Source organism: Peromyscus californicus, unplaced genomic scaffold, assembly GCF_007827085.1.
Source record: "Peromyscus californicus insignis strain IS unplaced genomic scaffold, ASM782708v3 Scaffold_12__1_contigs__length_115047231, whole genome shotgun sequence".
NCBI lineage: Eukaryota > Metazoa > Chordata > Mammalia > Rodentia > Cricetidae > Peromyscus > Peromyscus californicus.
The window spans coordinates 3,836,148-3,858,478 of NW_026294413.1; the positions used below are offsets into that span (position 1 = coordinate 3,836,148).

General features: G+C 47.1%; 1 protein-coding gene across 4 annotated transcripts in view; it reads right to left on the minus strand.

Annotated features, from left to right (window-relative positions):
• The window catches only part of Farp1 (FERM, ARH/RhoGEF and pleckstrin domain protein 1), a 271,588-nt gene extending 254,273 nt beyond the window's left edge, over positions 1 to 17,315 (minus strand). For 2 of the 4 annotated variants that reach the window (XM_052732441.1, XM_052732438.1), the window contains exon 1: positions 16,490 to 16,621. The gene's annotated coding sequence lies outside the window, so the exon portion shown is untranslated. Of the gene's footprint in view, positions 1 to 16,015; positions 16,175 to 16,489; positions 16,622 to 17,071 lie in introns of those variants that run through there. The other 2 variants (XM_052732439.1, XM_052732440.1) reach the window with 2 other exon arrangements.
• Positions 17,316 to 22,331: the final 5,016 nt, after the last annotated feature.

Below are 22,331 nucleotides of genomic sequence, written 5' to 3' on the forward strand. Positions count from 1 at the left end.
CAGTATATACCCTTAACCATGGGGCCATCTCTATAGCCTTTATATATAATTTTTTGAGAATTTTTAAATGGGGTAGGGGTTAGTTGGGAGTTTTTTGACACTATGTCATTCTAGCTAGCCTGGAACTCTCTATATAGACCAAACTGACCACAAACTCCTAAAAGATCTGCCTGTCTCTGCCTCCTAAGTGCTAAGATTAAAGGCATGCACCACCACACCCACTACAGTTTCTTTCTTAGAAGCAATTTCAATTTACTTCTTACTGAAAGAGAAATATGTCCACTTCTTAAATCACCTTCAGGGCCTAAGTCTCTCTTGACTTTCAAATCTTTTCTTTTTAAAGTGTTGGTTCTAGGAACCTTCACAAGTAAGCTATTTAAATCCATCACGTGTATCTCAGGACTCCAGCATCTTGCTAATAATTACCACTTGTCTTACTCTAGAGACAGGACTCTGGTTGTGTCCCCCATGAACATTCTTCTCAAGGCCAAAGGTTGTTAAAGAACCCAGATGCAGGAGATGCACGCCTGGCCTGCAGGAGACGCTGGGTCCAATCTAGCAGCCCACACATATCTACTTGCACAGATGCTCAATAAAAATTTGCTGTCAGAGAAAATGGATTCAATCCTGAGGTCTCAGGAAGCTTTCTTTGTGGTGATATATTGTGTACCCTAATAAAATTTACCTGAAGGTCAGAGGACAGAACAAGCCACTAGATTAAACATAGAGGCCAGGCAGTGGTGGCACACACCTTTAATCCTAGCACTCAGGAGGCAGAGATCCAGATGGATCTCTGTGAGTTCAAATCTCTGGACTATGTGAGATTGACTCAGTCTAGGAGAGAAACAGAGCCAGGCAATGGTGGCACACACCTTTAATATCAGTACTTGGGAATCACAGACACCATTAATCCCAACTCTAAGAAGGAAGTGATGGTGGGTGGAGAAAGGTATATAAGGTGTGAGACAGGAACTAAAGTCTTTCGGCTAGGAGCCTTTTCAGGCTGAGGAGTCCTAGAAGTAAGAGGAAGCTGTGGCTTGTTCCTCGGTCTCTCTGATCTTTCAGCATTTACCCCAATACCTGGCTCCGGGTTTTTTATGAGAAGACTGTTTAGCAATTCTAGTACCCAACTTTTGGGGCACAAATTCACAAAAAAGCCACTGGCTCAGGCTGGAGCTACACACGGCCAGAGTCCCGACTCTACCAGCTAAGTTCTGTTGCAGCCTCTCTGCAGCAAACTCCATAGGTTTTGGGCTCCAAAACCCACAGGAGTTCGCCACTTTTGCACACTTCTCTTGTGCAGACGGCGGGATCTTTCACTTCTTTCCTCTCCTGGTGGGTTCTGGCTTTCTCTGGTCCCACTCCTCAGGCTGCTGCCACACCACCATCTGAATCACTGTTGCTAGCAGATTTGGTGAGTCAACTGGGATTTCTTAATTAAGAATTAAGGAATTAGTTAAAAGAAAGTTTTTCCCCACATTAAAAAATGGGAAACGTTTTTTACAATGGAAGGCATTTGGTCTCTGTTTGATAACACATTAAACGGTCTGAAAATGGAACAATTAAATGAGAGGATTATTAATGTCGATGGCATAGATGTAATGTCAATTATAAATATTTGTTTGATCAATTTTTGTTTTATCATTAAAAAAGTTGGTTAACATGAGTGCCAAGATAAAAGTTTTAGAAAAACTTGTTAAAATAGATCATAGAGATATTCGGAACCAGATAGAAGAATTTAAAGGAGAACCAATCTCAACATTGCATTATAAGGTTACAGAGAAACAGCCTAAGGCTTTCAAAGAGCTACCCTTAATCTATCCAGTAACCTTACAGGAACTACCCAGTGGTAGATATCCTCAAGACTGTGTAAGAGCTGACTGGACTCCTGTGCAAATATTAGATTTGAGGAGATTCAAAGAAGCAATAGTCTCTATGGCATCCACTCATCTTTCATGAAGCAGATTTTAAACTCGTGGTCAACTTGTAATAGAATTATCCCTCAAGACTGGAGATATTTGGCTATAGCTGTCTTAGAAGCTGGTCCCCAATTATAATGGAGGACCTGGTGGAAAGATGAGGCTAAGACCATTGAACAACGGAGTAGGGCTAGAGGTATTGAAATTCGCCAAGATCAACTTCTTGGAGAAGGTGATTATGCTGATATACAAATACAATCTTTATATGATGACTTTATATGTGGCTTTATGCCACATAGCAGCCTCGAATGCTTAGGACAGAATTGAAGAAGTAGGAAAGAAAATTGAGTTATATACAAAAGTTATACAGGGCCCAAAAGAAATCTTCACTGATTTCTTACAAAGGCTATCTTCAGCAGTAAATAGAATGATACCAAATTCAGAAGCTAGACAGATAATAATTGAATCTCTGGCTTTTGAAAATGCTAATGCACAAGGCAAAAGGGTAATTAGGCCGTTAAAGGCAAGATCCTTGGAGGAATGGATCCAATATACAATGAATATTGAATCTCATGACCATGATGATACTTAGATAGGCGAGGTGATTTCCAAAGGTTTGAAGAAAAATAGTAATGTCATGTTTCAATTGCAGCAAACAAGTTCACCTAAAAAGGGACTGTAAACAGGGCATTCCTAGAAAAAAATGTTTTCTCAGAGAATAATCCCAATAGAATGCCCCTCCCTTCTGGATTATGCAGAAGGTGTGGTAAAGGCAAACAATGAACTAATGAATGTAGATCAACAAGGGACAGACAAGGTAATCCTTTGCCTTTGCCACTGGGAAATTCCCTGAGGGACCTCTTGCAGGCCCCCATGTCAAATCTGGTTCAGTCCTTTCCTGCCATCATGGAAGAACCCCTTCCCAGAGCAATTAAAGAACCTAATGCCTATTGTAAGAAACCATACTGCTCTGGATAATAGAACAGCTTTTGAAAATAAAGCAAAAATTTAAGGTGAAACCATAAATCAAAGTTAATAAAGATTAGAAAAGGGAACCTCCCCAAAGTTAGGGTTGGGGAAGGGTTTTATTTTTGTCTTTCAGTAGAATGAAGGCTAAGGAATCTGAAGATCACTGGACAAATGAGACATCTGAAGGAAAAGGACAAATCATCCAGAAAAAAATGTCCCACAAGCCCGGCAGTGGTGGCGCACGCCTTTAATCCCAGCACTTGGGAGGCAGAGCCAGGCGGATCTCTGTGAGTTCGAGGCCAGCCTGGGCTACCAAGTGAGTTCCAGGAGAGGCACAAAGCTACACAGAGAAACCCTGTCTTGAAAAACCAAAAAAAAAAAAAGTCCCGCAAAAAAGATTTTCTGCAGTGAACCATGACCACACCTAACAGTAAGATGATAGGACCCCAAAACTAAGATTCCATCAGGATGATGATAATGCCATTAAGCTGACAAATACCACTCAAAGATCGGTTTTGGACTACAAACTGCTCAGGACAATTTCAAGATGGCTAGCTCAGATGATACAGCCTCATAGACTACTCCAGTCAGGACTTGACCATAATCCTAAATTTTCTTTGTGTCCCTGAAAGACTACTAGTGCCCCCAATCAGCAGAAAGTAGCCTAGAAAACTATGCCCACATTCCCAAAAAAATGGATTATGGATGTTTGTTTTTGTTTAGGGGTTGGTTAAAAATTATTATTGATCATAGTCAATCTCTTTCTAAACGAAGAAAGGGGGATACAATATAGAAATGTATTATATAGAAATGATAGGATAAAAAGGTAGATTAGTGAATCTACTCTAAAAAATATAGAAACGATAGGATAGAAGGGTAGATTATTGAATCTACTCTGAAAAAAAGATATAAAAATGATAGGATCAAATGGTAGATTATTGAATTTACTCTAAAAAGGAAAATATGGATATGATAAGATAAAAAGGTAGATTATTGAATCTACTTTTAAAAAGCTGCTACTAGTTTTAAATATTTTACATTGGATTGGATTTTTGTATATTGTATACAAATTTTGAATATTGATACAAATTTGAGATTAATTTTGTTGGAACATACTATACAAACACTTCTAATATTGTTCAAAATTTTGTGCCCATACAGTTCATTCAATAATGTAATGCAATTGCTAGTCCTTGAAAGTTATTATTACCAACTAATTAGGATATAAAGAAATGAAAGTTAGTAGTTACTACAATCGAACTTGTAGTCATATCAGGTATGTTTTCAAAGTCAAACAGATATATTTTAGATAGACAGGTCATCTTCAAACACTTCAGAGATCAACAGAATATGGCATTTAAGATATTTTAATAACATAGATTCTTTTTTTTTTTAAATGACAATGAGACATGTCTGCTCCTGGCAACACCAATCTACTTCAGAGAAGATGATGGGCATTGAAGAAACCCCATATGGAGTTTACTTTCTTTGTTGCAAAAGTTAGCCATTGGGCAAGAAAATGTCCTTGCCTCAACTGCTGACAGTATGCTGTCCAAAATGGACAAGCAGGACACAAAAGAAAGGACTGCTGAACCTTGCCAAGACAAGGTAGAAAGCTCCTTTAGAAAATCCTGCTTCACAGATAAGTCTGTCTGATATGCTAGGCCTATAGGCTGAAGATGGATGCCCCAACGTTGCAGAGGAACCTTGGGTGACTGTCCAGGCAGCCAGCTGTTTCTATCATTTTTCACATTTTTTGGCAGTCACTTGCTTGCACTTCCTGCTTACTCAGTTAATAGTTCCTTCTTGGGTCTCTGAGGGAGTTGAAGACTAGATAGTTATAGTTTTCCTTGTTAACAAATTCAGAAAAGAAACTCACTAAAGAGGTGTAAAGTATATTAAGTTTGAAAGACATCAAAAGATAGTTTGGGGCTGGTAATACAAGTTAGGATAGAAAGTGAATTAGGTACAACACTTTGGATTCACCAAAATGGATAGATAATAGAGTATTTTCTCTGAATTTGTCAAATGTTTATAGACTGGACATTGTTAATGTAATGTAATGTAGTTCTTGGCGGTATACATTATATATACTTATTGTATATAGTTTTTTATATTAGTTATAACCTTCTTTTATTATAGACAAAAAGGGGGAAATGTGGTGATATATTGTGTACCCTAATAAAATTTGCCTGAAGATCCGAGAACAGAACAAGCCACTAGATTAAACATAGAGGCCAGGCAGTGGTGGCCCACACCTTTAATCCTAGCACTCAGGAGGCAGAGATCCAGATGGATCTCTGAGTTCAAAGCTACCCTGGACTACATGAGATTGACTCAGTCTAGGAGAGAAACAGAGCCAGGCAGTGGGGGCACACACCTTTAATCCCAGTACTTGAGAGTCACAGGCCTTTAATCCCAGCACTTGAGATCTCATGCCTTTGCTTGGAAAGCACACACACCTTTAATCTCAGCTCTAAGAAGGAAGTGATGGTGGGCAGAGAAAGGTATATAAAGCCTGAAGAGACAGGAACTAAAGTCTTTCAGCTAGAGGCTTTTTCAGGCTAAGGAGTCCTAAAGGTAAGACAGGGCTGTGGCTTGTTCCTTGGTCTCTGATCTTTCAGCATTTACCCTAACATCTGGCTCTTGGTTTTTTATTAAAAGACCATTTAGATTTCGTGTTACCTTTCTTTATCTATGCCTGGAGCACCTTAAGAGCATTTGTCTGCAGGGCTCTGGGAGAGAAAGGAACCGCCCACCCTCACTTAGGCTTTACTCTGGAATGTTAAGTGCACTAAACACCTTTGACCTCATATCCCAAGAGTTAGCACTGCCTTCCAACCTCAAAAATGTCTCAACCCAAGAGAAATATATATAAAATATACATTATGCTACAAGGACTTTGTTTTTTTCACTGCGGCAAATAAAAACACCTCCTGCAAAGTGCCTCAATCTTTAAAATAGTATCCCTTGCACTGCTTGCAACTTGTGAAGAGCCCTGGAATCTAAACTGTTGGGATTGCCAGGTTACTCATGGATACACCATAAGACTTTCATTAATCAACCACAGCATGGGAAAACTATGGCTGAAGTTTGAGACATCATGGCTTCTGACATGCAGGAACTAACTGGCAGGAAAAGCAGAGTCAGATATAAGGGAATAGCTGTACATGACAACAGTGGTGTCCCTGAACCCTGAGCTCTGCACAGGGCTCTCCAGATGAGCTGCATCCCTAGCCCGTATGTCCATACTCTTGAACAGTGTCCTCCCAAGGTGTGCCAAAGGAAGAAACAGACATCGCCTCGGCCAGGACTTTGATGGATGGCCAAGGCTTGGGTGTGCCAAACTGAGTATCTCTCTTGTCAACAAACTAGAGTTATCACACAAGGGCCCTACTCACTGGAGATGGATGAGGGCTGAGAGAACTAACAACTTCAGGCACTGGTGCTTGTGACAAATGGGGACAGCAGGGCACTATGCACGGCCCCCTGCCAGGACTCCCCGGGGCTGCAGTGACTGAGCAGGCACCAGCTCTTCCCTTGTCCTCGACAGGTGTGTTTGAACATGAGTGGGAGGACATGGCTATGAGGACCTGATGTTACAAGTGACGAAGGACCTACAACACGCCTCACACGGGATGCCAGGTCAGAAGAGCAGCACTTGTGTGGTGGCACAAACCTGTGATCCCAGCACTTAGCAGGCAGAGATGGGCACTCAGGATTTTATAAGGCCAGCCTCAGCTACATAGCAAGTTTAAAGCCACAACGACCTGTAACTCCAGCTTCAGGGAGACGCCCTGTTTTGTCATCTTGGGCAACTACATGCTTAGACACACAGAAATAAAAATGGACCTTAAGCAAAAGATGCTGATGTCCAGGAAAAAGCAGAGACCAGACACCAGGCTCCATGCCACGGGGCTGGAAGCTGACAACAGGTCCCAGGATGTCTCCACTCTTCCTTGGTCTGCTGCTGCTGCAAGCTCAGTAAGAACTAAACACTCCCACCCTGCTGCACAGGGCTCAGGTGAGGCTTTTCTCTTTTGGGGTGAAAATAAAAGACAGAGGGAGATGTTTATTCCATGGTTATGTACAACATTGCAAGAAGAACATTGCAAGTTTAAAAATGGGGCCAAACGGGCTACGCCGGCTGGTCATGGAGTCACAGGGACCTGCCTGCCTCTACCTTCCCAATGCAAGGGCTATAAGCTCATGTCACCATGCCTATCTTTACATCTGTTCTACAGATCAAACCCATACATTTATGCTTGCATGGCAAGCTCTTTACCAAATGAGCTATCCCCCCCAGATCCTTAGGAGGTTTTTTTTTGGGGGGGGGGGGGTTGGGTGATGCTTGGGTTCTTACATAGGGCTTCACACATGCTGGAGAAGCGCTCTACCACTGAGCTATGTCTCCAGCCTCCTCAATTGCTTTTGAAAGATTATATCTATTAAATGAAAAGATAAGAATATTGTTGATCTACATTCCACAACTGTCTGCACACATGGTTTTTATCTGCAGCTGCTGCTAAAATTCCTTCTCAGGAGAAGACACAAACAACGTCCACCCCTCCTCCTAAGGTCACAATGCCAAACCAAGACACAATTCCACCAAAGTTCACTCTGGGGAACCAATGAGTCTGCTGGGCTTACCTACAGAGTGTAAGTGAGGGGTTACCTAACAGAGTGTGGGTACTCCTCCCCTGAAAGGTCACACCAGAGTTTTTATCCAGCAGGGGGAAGGGATTCCCCACAGCTCTACAGATGGACCCCGTCTCTCCCGCTCCTTCTTGGCCTGTGTACCTAGACCCTCCCCCAGGACCCTATGCAATTAGGGCAGCTTTGCACACTAGGTGTTACGAGCGCGGGCTACACACTCAAGTGAGCCCCCCCCCCCCCCCCCCCCCCCCCCCCCCGTCTCCCCGACTTTCTGTGAGTGAGCACGAACAGTCAACAAGCCCACCTGGGATGAGTTTTTGCAAGTGAGCCTCACTGAACACTCCAAGACAGAGGGTGCTTGGCTTAGGGGAGCAGTTCTCGACCTGTGGGTCTTAAGTGACCCTTCACAGGGGTCGCCTAAGGCTATTGGAAAACACAGACATTTACATCATGATTCATAACTGTAGCAAAAATACAGTTAGGAAGTAGCAACGAAATGATTTTGTGGTTGAGGGTCACTACAACATGAGGAACTGTAAAAGGGTCACAGCATTAGGAAGGTTGAGAACTGCTGGTCCACTGTCCTCCTGCCTTACAGGGAAGTCTTTTACACAGTAATTCATTGGATAAACATTAGGGTTCTTACTAAGTCACTTTTTTTCCCCACAGTCTCATTTCGTAAACTCTTCTGTGAGATTCTTTCCTTGTTATGGGATCAAATGCCTAACAGGAAGCGACTTGAAGGAGGAGGGAGGGACTTACTCTAGCTCACAGTTTGAGGGGACACAGTCCACCTGGCAACAGGTGGCTCCATGGTGGCAGAAGTATATAGATGGGACTCTTCACCTCCTTGCATCTTGGCAGAAACAAAAATCAGGCAGCAGGCAGAAAATACACCCGTTAAAAACCTCATGGACCAACCACAAGAGCCTAATTCCTCCAGCAAGGCTCTACCTCCTAAAGACTCCACCTTCCAAACAGCACCACCAGCTGCAGACCACACAGGAGCCGATGGGGGACGCTCTGCACTCAAACCACACCACCTCTGGTTTACCAAGTCACCTTTCTTCTTCCCAGAGTCCTCTCTGTCCCCAGATGTCTTGCCTAACCTCTTCCTGCCTAGCTTTTGGTCATTCGGCTCTTTATTAAACCAACCGGAAGGCGCCTTGGCAAAGACACATCTTCACAGTGTAAACAAATATTCGGCAACACCTGACTCCTCGTCTAGTCAAGAGTTCCTTCTACTTGGCCTTCTCTAGAATCTGATACCAGAAAAACTGAGGCCCTGAATATAAAAGAAAATATACTAAACCCCAGATGAAAGTCCTCGCCAACTCTTCAACAATATCAACGCTCATGTGAACGCCATCCCAGGTGAAAGAAACGGCAGGCACCACCTCTTTCCAAGTGTGGTCTGAACTGCCGAAGGTCACTGCCGAGATGAGGCGCAGCAATGCACCACCAAGAGATCAAATTCACGGATATTTTAGTTTGCAAAGTTCATCAAACAGTCCTTAAAAACAGTTTGCTTCTCAGAGCAACTTGACACGCCCATTGTCTTAAGTTTCTTTTCCTGTTGCTATGATAAAATACCCCAACCAAAACTTAAGGGAGAGGGGGCTTATTTCAGTTCACGGTTCATCTTAGCACCCACAACAGGGGACGCCAAAGCAGTAGCTTAGAATAGCTGGTTATGTCACACCCACAGTGAGGAAGCAGAGAGACAGGAAGCCCAGCTGCTGCTGGACTCCCTCTCTCCATTCAGCCCAAGAGCTGCAGCCCAGGGGATTGCACCACCCACAGTGGGCAGGTCTTCCCACTTCAATTAACATAATAAATATAATCCCCCAGAGGCCATCTCCCACCCAGGTGGTTGGAGATCTCACCAGACAGACAACTGAGATTAATCATCACTTTAATGATCACAGAAAAATTATTAGAAAACATTTTCTCAAAGACAGTGTTATACGGCAGATGAAAGATAAACTCTTTCAGTGATGTTTTGAATGGGAATCCTCCTGATATGGCCCAACTCAAGGAGGAACATAAAATAAATAAATGCATTTTTTAGTGCAGGTTAATACTACTTAATAAACCAGACATGGGTGCGTGGAGCCTGTAGGCCTCTAGCTCTGTTCTCCTTTGGCCCAAACCACAGCATAGCTGCTGTGGCTACAGGCATCTAACCTAGTCTGTGAGGCTTTTTGAACATTCCCTAGAACCCCCATCAGCAAACTTCCCAGATGCTGGGGCTTCTGGGAAGAGATTTTTCTCAGCAACAAAGGAGCTTCAAGGAGCATGAACCACTGTGGCTCTAACAACACCAAGCGAGGAGGTGAAGCAAGGAGGTGCAGGAGCCATCAGCTACAACCGCTAATTAGGCTGAGGCATCTAATTAACCCGAGGTAACAAGCCGGAGGGCAGAAAGCAACAAGCTAGGAATGATGGGGTAGGACACTGGACACTGAGGAAGTGGGAGCCCTCCTACCATTACTGGAGGCCTCCATTTGGTAGGTTAAAGATCTCATTGGTTAGACGTTCTGCCCCTGGCATACAGGGATTCTCGTGTTCCCATGAAGTTTGAGAAAATAGGGCCTGCCCAACAAAGGAAGTCAGTTATGGGTGGGTCCTGCTAAGGACACGTCCTGCCACTTTGGCACCTATACAGGAGCCTCAATACCTTTGATGGCACCTGCTTGTTTTACAAATTCTCAGTCCAGTCAATCGATGTCTGTCATTTATATAAATGGACAGGACAAACAAAAATTAGGAAACGCTCTTCCTGGCCTCATATTACTTACCTCATCTAGAGACTACATGCTCCAAAGGTAAGACTGCTGGGAAAACAGAAACCAACGATCACCTGTAGACGCCCAAACACACCTCACCGCTGTAATTCTGGAATTCTAAGGAGCTGAAGATGATCAGTGGTTAAGGACACACTTTGCTCTTGTAGAGAACCCATGTTCTGTTATCAGCACCCAAACTGGGATGTTCACAACTGCCTATAACTCCAGTTCTGGAAATATCTAATGCCTCTGGCCTCTGTGGGCACCTGTGTTTGCACACACACAAACACAAAAAATTTTTTCTTGTTGTTATTGTTGTTTTGTGTTGTTGTTTTGAGACAGGGTTTCTCTCTATAGCCCTGCTGTCCTGAACTCACCAATATATAGACCAGGCTAGCCTTGAACTCACAGAGATCCATCTGCCTCTGCCTCCAGAGTGTTGGGAATAAAGGCATTTACCATCATGCCCTGCTACAAATGAGTTTTAAAAACAGAATGTTGAAGCTTGCTTCTGCCCAGGGTCTCAGTTTGTTGTTTTTCTTCACTGATTTCAAAACAACTTCCTTCTCATAATCCTTCCATCCGTGAAACAACACAGCCTAAGTTGAATTTTATTTTAAAAATCTATTTACTTGTTTTCAATATTAACCAACCACCTATTTATCTCTGTTTTCAAAATAACCAGGATTTTTTCCCATTTCCAGTCTTTCCAAGTGAGTTTATTTGGGGAAGAACAAAACTGTCCCAAGAAATATGATAGCCAGAGTAGTTTATCCCTTCTGTGCACATAAGAAATATTTTTTCCCAAAGCTAAACACATTTCCTGACCATTAGTACATTCACTAATCAGATTGTGTAAAATTTTTTGCTAAAAAACGTCTGCTCTTCAAAAGATACCAACAAAAAATGAAGAGGGGTTGGTGAGCTGGTCCAGCAGGTAAAGGCTCTTGTTGCCAAGCTTGCCAGCTCACATGGTAGACGGGGAGAATCAACTCCAGCAATTTGTCCTCAGGTTGCCATATCACACTGTAAGTGCATACACACACACACACACACACACACACACACACTAGTACAAAAAGATACAATAAGGAATTAAAAAGTGATGAGGATAAAATACATGAACAGATGAAAATATTCACAGGACACAGATGTAACAAAGGATGTGTATCTAGAGATGTAGAGAGTCACAGCCGTAAGCAAGGTGGTAGTGGGTGTATGCAGTTTACTCATGACAAGTGTACTCAATACAACTATAGAACACACACACACACACACACACACACACACACACACACACTGTAGTAGGCATTTACAAAAAGCAGACATACAATTGACTGGGGAGCACACAGGACAATTTCAAGAGTCAACAGGAAACTATAAACTAGAACCACCTCACACTATTACTGCATATTCCCCTAAGGGGCTAAAAACGAAAAAGACTGACAATTTCAAGTACAGGCAAAGAGCAGTCACAGAAGTTTCTGGAACCTGGGAGGTAGGAACACAAAACAGGCAAACCCCTTAGAAAACACACGGCAGTTATGAGGCCCAGCACAAATGATGAAAACTTACTTCCACACAAAGACCTCTCTACAGATGTTCTTAAGAACTTTGTTCATGAGCATCAAACTCAGAAACAACCTGGTGGCCACATCTTGGTATCAAAACCCAGGTACTGTAAGCATCACTGAGGAGCAGAAAGGAACCCCTTGGAAAGAAGATAACTAAGAAAGTAGAGGGGAGAAAAAGACATGAATAAATATAAAGCAGAGACGAAATGACACTGTGCCCATTACAGCAAAAATGCAGAGTGCGGGAAGAAAAGCTGGGCCGTTCACAAGGGGCAGTCAGCCGCCTGAGTGACAGAGGAGCACCGTGAGAGTTCCCAATCCTGACAATCCATCCTTCTGGAACAAAGAGAACGAAAGAGCTCAAAAGGGAGGTTACCATGGACAGATGCGCTAAGGGAACTCTAAGAGACAGCACTCCCAGGAAGCAAACACCCAGAAACTTCTGTGCACAAGGAGCACAGAGCACGCAGCCCTATCCAGCAAGAACAGCAAGGCACTGCAGAAATCCATTCTAGTTGAGGTCAAGCGACCAAATGAAAGGGTGATCAAAGGACACCAAAATATTAACAGAAGTGTTTGGTAGGAGGTGGTAGGTTACAGGTAAGTTTTATTTTCTCCACGTTTTCACTGCATCATTTTTAAGTACATGTAAGAAAGGAATGTGTCTTTTTCATGACAGGCAGCTTAAAGGACCAAATTGCTCAATTACAAAGAAATGAATATAAAATCAAATGTCAAATTCTCATATCCCCAGAACTGCAATCTATTGCTGCTAAGGTCAAGTTTCCCATTTAAAAAAAAAAAAATCCTAGGAACTAATTTAAAAGAAAAAGCTAGGCATGTTTATTCACTCAACAAATGTTTATCAAGGGTTTGCTGTGTTCCAGGCACTATCCTAGATCCGGAAATAACAGGATGAGAAGGAAAAACTGAAAGTATCCTACTACTGACTTCTAAGTCTTCCTTTGAAGTTAGTAATAAATCACCTTTATGAAAAGCATTTCTCCAAAAGTCTTCAGGCAAAACAAAGTGACAATCGCCACACTGAGTTTATTAACACATGACAGGGTTCATTACAGGCAACCCAGCTGGGCATATTTGTTTTAATATATGCACAAGTGACAGTTTAACACATGAAATTAATTCTGTGTAAGCGATGAATCCCACACTAGTTCCAAATATTTCAGTCTATCATTTCCACAGCACAGTGGAACACCACTGAAAGTTCATGAGCATGAGCCCAATGTTAGCCAAGTATATGGCTGGTCCTTTTTTATTTCACCAGTAGCAAGCTCAGAGTACCATGTTTAAACAATGTATCAATCACCCACTTTGTTCAAAGCATCCTGTCCCAAACATTTTTTGTTGACTCAAACAGGGAAAGGATATCCCCCACTAAAAGTTAACTTCTCTTCGTTGAAATGAGCACTTTGCTGGGAGCTTTTTGATTTAAAAACAAAGGCAACAATCAGCATAAGTGGATGTGGAGGTCAGCATTTCCAGCAATCTTAATGGAAACCATTTGCCTTACCTCGGCCACATGGAAGTGGTTAAGGAGGGTTACAACCAAACTCGTGTCAGTGAGGGCCAAAGACTACGATAAAGTAATGCCTCCGCATAAATGTCAGCCATTACAAGGCAAGAAAAAACAGTGCAACCATATGTGTTCAAGGGCCCACTGGGAAAGCTCTCCTCGTGTGTGTGTGTGTGTGTGTGTGTGTGTGTGTGTGTGTGTGTGTGTGTGTGTGTGTAATCCAGGCTGGCCTCAAACACATTATGCAACAATAACCAAGGATGACCTTGAACACCTCCACCTCCAGAGTGCCAGTATTACAGGCATGTGCCAGCACACCTGGTTTATTGGAGCTAGGGACCGAACCCAAGACCAACACTTCACCCAGCAAGCTTACGTCTCTTGCCCATCAAAAGTGCCAAAGCACAGGAGAAAAGCAGCCAGGAAGACTTACAACCTCCCGAGGCCCTCCTCCTCGCCCAGGCAAGATGCCACCAATACTGGGAAAAACTGCCAGCCCTTGGAAGAAAAGACTCCAAGGACAATGTCACAGGGCTGTGGGGTCCTCTTTTTCATTGTTAGCATCGTCTTTAGAGAAGAAAATGCAGTTCTCAAAAATACTAATTCATTCTCTGCAGTGAGCAAAGCCAGCCACAAGACTGGTGTAAGATGCCCAGTGCATCAAGCCAGCAAAGCACGAAGTCCCTACGAAGTCAGGCTCCTTGGTCCTGAGATATCCCCAGGCTGGTTTTTCCAAAGTAAAACCATCATGCAAAAATTAGATTTTCTTTCCTATCTAGAGTTCATCTACTCATTTTCCCAAGTGAAATAAACTATTAAGCATTCATTTTCCTTTTCTTTTTCTTTCTTTCTTTCTCCTTTCTGTTACTGAGATTAGAGTTAAGGCTGGACTTGAATTTACTATTTAGCCAAGGCTGGCCTGGAATTTATAAGCCTCTTGCTTCTGCCTCCAGAATGCCAGGATTACCTATGTGGCCTCCACACCTCAACCTCTTCAATACTACTTTTAATCTATATCTTTAAATATTTTTCCCTTGGATAATTCCTTTAATGAAAAACAAGATTAAAAACATTGTCCAAAACAATGATCCCAATATCAATGCCCAGAAAGAGAATATCAATGTGAAAAAGTTCATTATAAACAGGTGTCATCTATGCACACCTGTTTATAACTCTGGCACTCAGGGTGGCTGAGGCAGGAGGATCTCCTGTTAGGCCAGCCAGGGATACACTGCAAGATCAGGTCTCAAAAGGAAGTGGGGGTGGGGAGGGTGATGTTTGCACTGTATACCTAACTTCAGGAGGATCCCCCAACACACAGAACTCCTACATCTAACAGCATACCCCGAATCAGAGGAGCACACCACAGTTCTGCATTCACCCCAGGAGGTAGTTACCTCATCGATGATCAAGTATTTCTAGCTTCCTGTGGGCTTGGCAGACATCTGCTCGCTATCTACACCGCCGACTCCCCAAGCAGACCAGTCACTGCCCAATAATGCTTCTATTTATTTTACCCAGAAGCAGAGCTATTAGCCAGACATACTAAAAACACAAACGTTTCGTTGTGCTTGGAGTAGGTCCAATATTAGTGTCTTGCTGCAGACCGATGCTGCAGGAATATAAAGTGAGCTGTGTGGAAGCCATACCCAAGGAAGACATGCAATGTCAGGGACCCACCCACCTGAAAAGCCGAGGAGAAGGCCCCAGCAGAACAGTGGGGCTGAGGGAGGACGTCAGGAATTCGAGAAAAGCCCTACCTTATCCTTAAAAAACCAAACCAATTTTTAAGGCAACTCCCCATTAAAGCTTCCAGAACCCAAAAGGCTTTTTTTCCCCTTCTTTCTTTCTCCATTCCTTTTTCACATAGAAAAAGAAAAGCAGGACAACGCTGGGGAAATGTTCTGAAGTGGGCTTGGCAAGTCCACGTGGAAAGCCCATTAAACCTGGCCCAACGCGGGTCGAGGTTAGGCTCAGAAAACGTTGCCTGCTGGAAGGGGGGGATGGAAGTCTCGGGGGTACCCAACGCCAAGGGCCAGGGCTAAGGGAGTCAAACGCGGGAAACTAGCAAGGAGAAAGACTGTAACAAAAAATAAATGAAACAGCCCTAGGCCACCGAACTCCGGAGAGGGGGAGGGGTGCGAGAGGCTGAGCACCCTAAACTGTTCCAGATGAGAGGCAGTCACTCGCTCCCACATCTCCACCAGCTCGTCTCAAACCTCGTTTCTTTGTGAACCGTACTTCCCTCTTTTTTAGGAGATTCTACAAAAATCTCCACCAGCAGCTGGTCTCCAGGTCCCCTCAATGAAGCTCGTACCCCCTCCAGGACTCAGAAGTATAAAAACACTCACTCAGAGGGGTCCGGATGGCTCACACGGCTAAAGTTTCCCGAACTTAAATCGTAAAAATCACAATCAGAAGTTCTGAAATGCCCCACGCTCAAAAATAAGGGGAAAAAAATACATACCCTGTGCTTTCAAAAAAGAAAAAAAAAAAAACTTTCCCCTCTATAAGGCATGCAGCAAAGAGAAATAAGATCTAACTTAAGAGGGTGTGTTCCTCTTTGTCACCCACCGGGAAGCTCTCGCCGCGCGTGGGCGAGCTGCGGTGACCCGGCGGCACGGTGGCACCCGCGCCATCGGCCCACCTCGGCAGCCTGGGGACTGTCCTCTAGGGCCGAGATTGCAGCCCGAGGTCCGGAAGAGGCGTCGGGGTCGCTGTCACCCGGCAGGGTGGGAAGGGAGGAAGCGGGGGAAGGGCGCCCGCGGAGTGGAGGCCAAGGGGGGGGGGGACCCACAAGCTCGGAGCCCCGCAACCCAGGTCCACGGAGGTGAGCGCCACGGGCGCCCCAGGAGCTCCGGCTCCCGCTATTGTTGCGGGGCCCTGCGGCCGCCGGCTGCGGGCGGGACCGTCCCCGCGGACCCCGCAGCCAGCTCGGCCCGCACCCCGGGCCGCGGCCGCAGGGACTCGCACAAGTTGCCTCCGCGGCCGGGTCCACCCTGGCGGCCGCCCTCCGGCCGCGGTCATTGTTCGCCGCGCGCCTCCTACCTCGGCGGTTCCGGCGGCTCCGGGTCCCGGCTGCGCGCTGCGGGCTGCAGGGCTGGCGAGGGCGCGGCGGCGGCGAGCGAGGGGTCCCCGCGGGCGGCGGGCGTGCGAGCTAAGCAGGCGGCGGCCGGCCGAGGTCCGAGCCATCAAAGGTGGCGCGGGGCGGAGGGGAGGGCGGAGCGGGCGGGGTGGGTGGGGAGCGCGCTCCGGGTCGCCGCGGCCGCCTCGACGCCCGGCCGGAGCGCCACTCGCGCGGGAGAGGAGCGGCGCCGAGCGGGCGGCGGCCGCGTCCCCGCCCCGCGCCTTCGCCCCGCTCCCCGCTCTCCGCAGCTGCTGCGCCCGCGCCGGGACCAGCCGCCTCCGAGGCTGGCGAGCGGGAAGTGCGGGCCACCACCGCCCCTCCCTGGGCCTGGGCCGGGCCCTCGGCAGGGGGAGCCTGGGCACAGGCTAGGGACAGCGGAGAACCACAGCCCCCTCCAGCGTCCGAGCCGAGACCTGCGCCGGCGCGCCCGGCCCCGCCCCGCTCCGCCCGGGAGGCAGGTGCGCGGAGAGGTGGACCCTGCGCGCCCAGAAGCGGTGCCTTACTTGGGCGTGCGTCCAGAGCCTGTGTCCGAGCTGCGCCACCAAGCCGAGCGCGGGAAGAAGAGCCACCGCGGAGACACGAGCTCTGGCCTCGGGTGAGGGGAATGCGGAGGGCTGAAGACCGGCGCACCCGAGGAGCCAGCAGAAGCTGGCGGGAGATCCGTGGCACCGACTCCTCAGGTCGCTTTTGGAAGCCCGACATAGGGCTGCGACGTCGCGTGGAAAACGTTTTGCAGAGACAACACCCCCCCCCCCCGGGCCACTCGCGCAGGCTTCCGGCACCACCCTAAGCTGCGCGGGATTCAATACCAGAGGAGCAGGTGCCACCTCTGATGGTGCCTGGGCCCAGAGTCCACCACCAGAGGGAATCCCACGCCAGTGTCCACCGCCATCACCCTTCGGCCAGGGGACAGCAGAGTGCCCCTCGAGGGTGGCTTGCAGGTGTTTGATCCCTTTCTCGTTTTCCAGAACGTGGTGATATAGCCGGAAGAATGAGGCCAGCGAAGGCCTAGGACCCTAGGTGACTGTCAGTCACTGTCCCCACCCACCAGGTGCCGGGTTTTGGTTTTGTTTTCCATCATACCCCTTCCCAGCTTCTGCTCTGTCCGCCGCCGCTGGGAAAGGTCTCGGGGCCACTGAGCATATGAAACACGAAAGCCTCGTTCTGCTGGATCCAGAGGCTGCTGTGTCCCCGCCTCTAGCGCCAGTCTGGCTCAGAATCTGGTCACTTTGCGCCCTGGGGCAGTTCACTGACCTCAGGCTCAAGGGACACATTTTACAGGAGAGGCCACATTGTTTAGCCGAATGGAAATTGCCCCCCCCCCCCCCCGTGGGAAGGGAGGCTTGAGATAGGAAGGCTCCTACCCAGAGAGGGGCACCCAGATGAGTCGTTTCATCATGAGGGTAGAAAGCCCTTGGCTCAGGAGAAACAGACAGGCGTTGGGCAGTTTGCTGGAAAGAAGATGGGTGGGTCGGAAGCTGGCCCTGTGGCCAAACTGTGTGTGGCTTTACAAGTATGGATGAGCTGTTTTCATCCAGTACTTTTCTTAAGTGTAGTGGCTGAATCCCCAGCAGCAGCAGCAGCAGCACTCACTTTTTTTTTTTTTTTTTTTTTTTTGGTTTTTCGAGACAGGGTTTCTCTGTGTAGCTTTGCGCCTTTCCTGGTACTCGCTTTGGAGACCAGGCTGGCCTCGAACTCACAGAGATCCACCTGGCTCTGCCTCCCGAGTGCTGGGATTAAAGGCATGCGCCACCACCGCCCGGCTGCACTCACTTTTAAGGAATGGAAATTCCTCCTCATCGCTCCCCAGAAAGAGGCTCCTTATGTAGCCCAGGCTGGTCCTCATGCCTCTCCCCCTCAAGCACTGGGATTACAGCCTGAACTAGGCCCAGAGAAGGAATGCAAACTAATTTAACAGCCCCAGTCCTACCAAGTCCTCACATCTAGGTCGTTACCATACCTGGAGACCGCTGTACTAGGGTTCTGACCTCAGATTCACCGAGTCTCTTCACAGGAACAAGAAGACAATGCCCAAGACTGATCCCTAACTGTGACATGTCATCCATATTTTTAAAGTTACTGCAGGGGATTTCCAGTGCGCAGCACAGTTTGCTAGCAACCCCTGTAGCTGAGGTGGAAGAATCACCCAGGAATCTTGTTCCCGTGCAGAGTCTGTATCAGCCTGTTTCTAACATATTCCAGGAGGCATGATTTGGTTGGTCCAGAGACTGTGTTAGCGGTAACGTGCTGTGTCTCATGAATAAAAGCAAAATGGTAGGTAATACAAAAAGGCAAACAATACCATCTCCCCAGTCCATCCTCATTGAAGATCACATTTTTCCTTCCTTCCTCCTTCCTCCCTCCCTCCCTTCCTTCCTCCCTCCCTTCCTTTCTTTTTTAATTTGGTTTTTTTAAGACAGGATTTCTCTTTGTAGCCCTGACTGTCCTAGAACCAGGCTGGCCTCAAACCCAGAGATCCGCCTGCCTCTGCCTCCCAAGTGCTGGGATCAAAGGCGTGCACCACCACCTCCCAGCAAGATCAGCACTTTCTACATGCAGTTTTTAGCTCAACTGTTCTGTGTTTCTGGGATAAGAATGGTTTGGTTTTGCTTTTAGAGCTATTTATTGGGTGTGCGCATGTTGGACGAATGCATGCCACTGTGCACCTATGTGGAGGTCAGAGAGCGACTCTGGGGAGTTGTTTCCCCTCCCACCCCGTGGGTTCCAGGGGCCAGGGCGGCCATCAGGATTGGCAGCAAGCACCCTTACCCACCGAGCCAGCTCATGGGTTCCTGTCACGCTGTTTTGTTATCTCAAAATTAACAACTAAGAAAGTAACTTGTACTGGAGGCAATACAAGGGAGCCAGAAGACTGAGTAGGAGCTGACAGAGAGTTAGTGTGGGGAAGAAGAGCAGGGGACTTAGAAGGGATGAGCAGCGAGGTGGCCCAAAGGACCTCTGGGTATAGAATGCACACTGCAGGTTGTCTGAATTACTGCGGCACCAAACCTAAGGTGTCTCTTGTCGCCCTGAATCACTTCAGAATATAAACACAATGTCCTAGACTATGGGTGAGGTTATTTAGTCACCTGTTATTATCCCTCTTATTAATTTTATCTCTTAAAAGGTGGCCCATGCTTGTAGTTCTGTGACACACTTTTCCTGGGGAGACACAAACACGGGTCCACTCTCCCCAGAAAGGGAACAGACCAAAGTAGCAGCTGCACCGAGGGGCAACTTGGTGAGCCAATGAGATTTTATTGGGGTTACTAACCAGAGTGTGTGTGAGGAGCAAGGGTGACCTAAAGCAGCTCCATTACCAAAGAGCACACGCCAACACAGGTGAGGACTGCTGAAAGCTGCAACCCCCACCCCACCCCCGGCCCACACACCCACACACCCACACACCCACACACCCACACCCCTACCCCCACATATCCACACACCCACACACCTATCCCCACATATCCACACACCCACACACCCACACCCCTACCCCCACACCCACATATCCACACACCCACACATCCACACACCCCCACACCCCTACCCCCACCCCCACACATCCACACACCCACACCCCCACCCCCACACCCACACCCAGCTCTCTGCAGGACCAATGGGAGAAGCTAGGGAGCCAGGTTAGTCTCCCTAGGTGGTGAAGTTTGTTTACTTCCTGAGTCTCAAGTACCTCCCCCTCTCCCTGTTGGAAGGGATGCTTCAGTTCAGAGGAAACTGCTGACCAATGGATGTAAGTTCAAGACTAGCCTGAACTTCATAGTGACATCTTGTCGCAGAAAAAAAAAAAAAAAAAAACAACCACAAACAGGATGTTTTGTTTGTGAGGAGCATGTGCTATTCTTACAGATGACCTGAGGTCAGTTATCAGCACCCCTGTGATGGTTCACAGTTGCCTGTAACTCCAGCTCTTCTGCACATACACATAAATAAATCTTTAAAAACAGGTGGGTATGGTGGTGCACAGCTTTAATGCTAGCACTAGCCAGGTAGAAGCAGGCAGATCTTTATGAGTTTGAGGGTGGCCTGGTCACTATAGTGACTTTCAAACCAGCCAGGCCTACATAGTGAGATCCTCTCTCTCTCTCTCTCTCTCTCTCTCTCTCTCTCTCTCTCTCACACACACACACACACACACACACACACACACACACACACACACACACCAACACAATTATGAAACAGGCCTGTGTTCACATGGTAAAATTAAGCCGTGCGGAATGGTACCTGTACCCACTGTCATTTCTCAGAGGTACTTTTTCCATCCATTTTTAGACTTCTTGAAATGTTCTGGCCTTATACAAAGGGGAGGGATGCTGAACAGTTGGCTCAGCAGTTAAGAACACTGTTGCTCTTACAGGAGACCCAGGTTCAGTTCCCAGCTTCCACCTGTTGGCTCACGACTGCCTATAACTCGAGTTCCAGGGGACCCAACACCTTCTGACTTCCACAGGCAACAGGCATGCTTGTGGTGCACACGCATACATGCAAGCAAAACAGTCAGACACAAATATTTTTCAAAGTGCGTGTGCACACTTTGAGGAGTGTGTGCCTTGGAGACAAACTTCTCCCACAGCACCCACTCCCTGGAAAATGTCACCATTCTTTAGTTGGGGGAAATCTCTGGGTTTGGGACCATGCTGCTTCCTGGACCTACAGTTGTGCAAGGCCAGCACCTGAGGAGCCTGCAGCCAGGCCCTCAGCCAGGAAGAGGGTCTGCCTGAAGCAGCTGTGGACGAGAGCTCTGGTTTACGCCTGATAAACACATCCTGCAGACGCGCTGGCCTTCAGAATGACCAGGGCACAGTGACTCATTGCTGTGGCAAACGGGAAAGTGAAGAGGTCACTGGTGTGGTTGGTCACAGCATAGGTGACTGTCCCAGTTAGGGTCCTATTCCTGTGATGAAACACCACGACCAAAACCAAAACAGGGAGGGAAGGGTTTATTTGGTTTACACGTCCACATCATAGTTCATCACTGAAGGAAGTCAGGACAGGAACTCAAACACGGCGGGAATCTGGAGGCAGGAGCTGATGCAGAAGCTGTGGAGGGGTGCTGCTTACTGGCTTGCTCCTCATGTCTTGCTCAGCCTGCTTTCTTATACAACCCAGGACCACCAGCCCAGGGATGGCACCACCCATCATGGGCTGGGCCCTCCCACATGAATCACCAATGAAGAAAATGCCCTCCAGCCTGATCTTATAAAGGCATCTCCTCAGTTGAGGTTCTTTCCTTTCAGAAGACTCTAGCATGTGGCAGGCTGACATAGACTGGGACAGTGACTGTCATCGCATTTGTTACCTGCTGCTGTGATGCCCACAGGAAGCAACTCAAGGGAGAAGGCCGTTGGCTCAAAGTTTGTGGGGATACAGTCCACAATGGAGGGAAAGCAGGGTGGCTGGTGACTCCATGGTGGCAGGGGGGCAGGGAGACTCTTTACCTTACCTCTTTGCAGGAGAAGAAGCAGATAGTTGATTGGAAGTTGATCCTACCTGTCAAACCTCAAGGTCTACCCACAAGACCAACTTCCTTCAGCAAAGCTTCATCTCCCAAAGGTTCCTAGCCCTCCCCCAAGAGCTCACCATCTGGAAACCGAGCATTCAGACATGTGACCCTACCAGGGGCACGTGACCCTACCTGGGACACGTGACCCTACCAGGGACACGTGACCCTACCTGGGACACGTGACCCTACCTGGGACATGTGACCCTACCTGGGACATTTGCCGTCCACACTAGAACCAC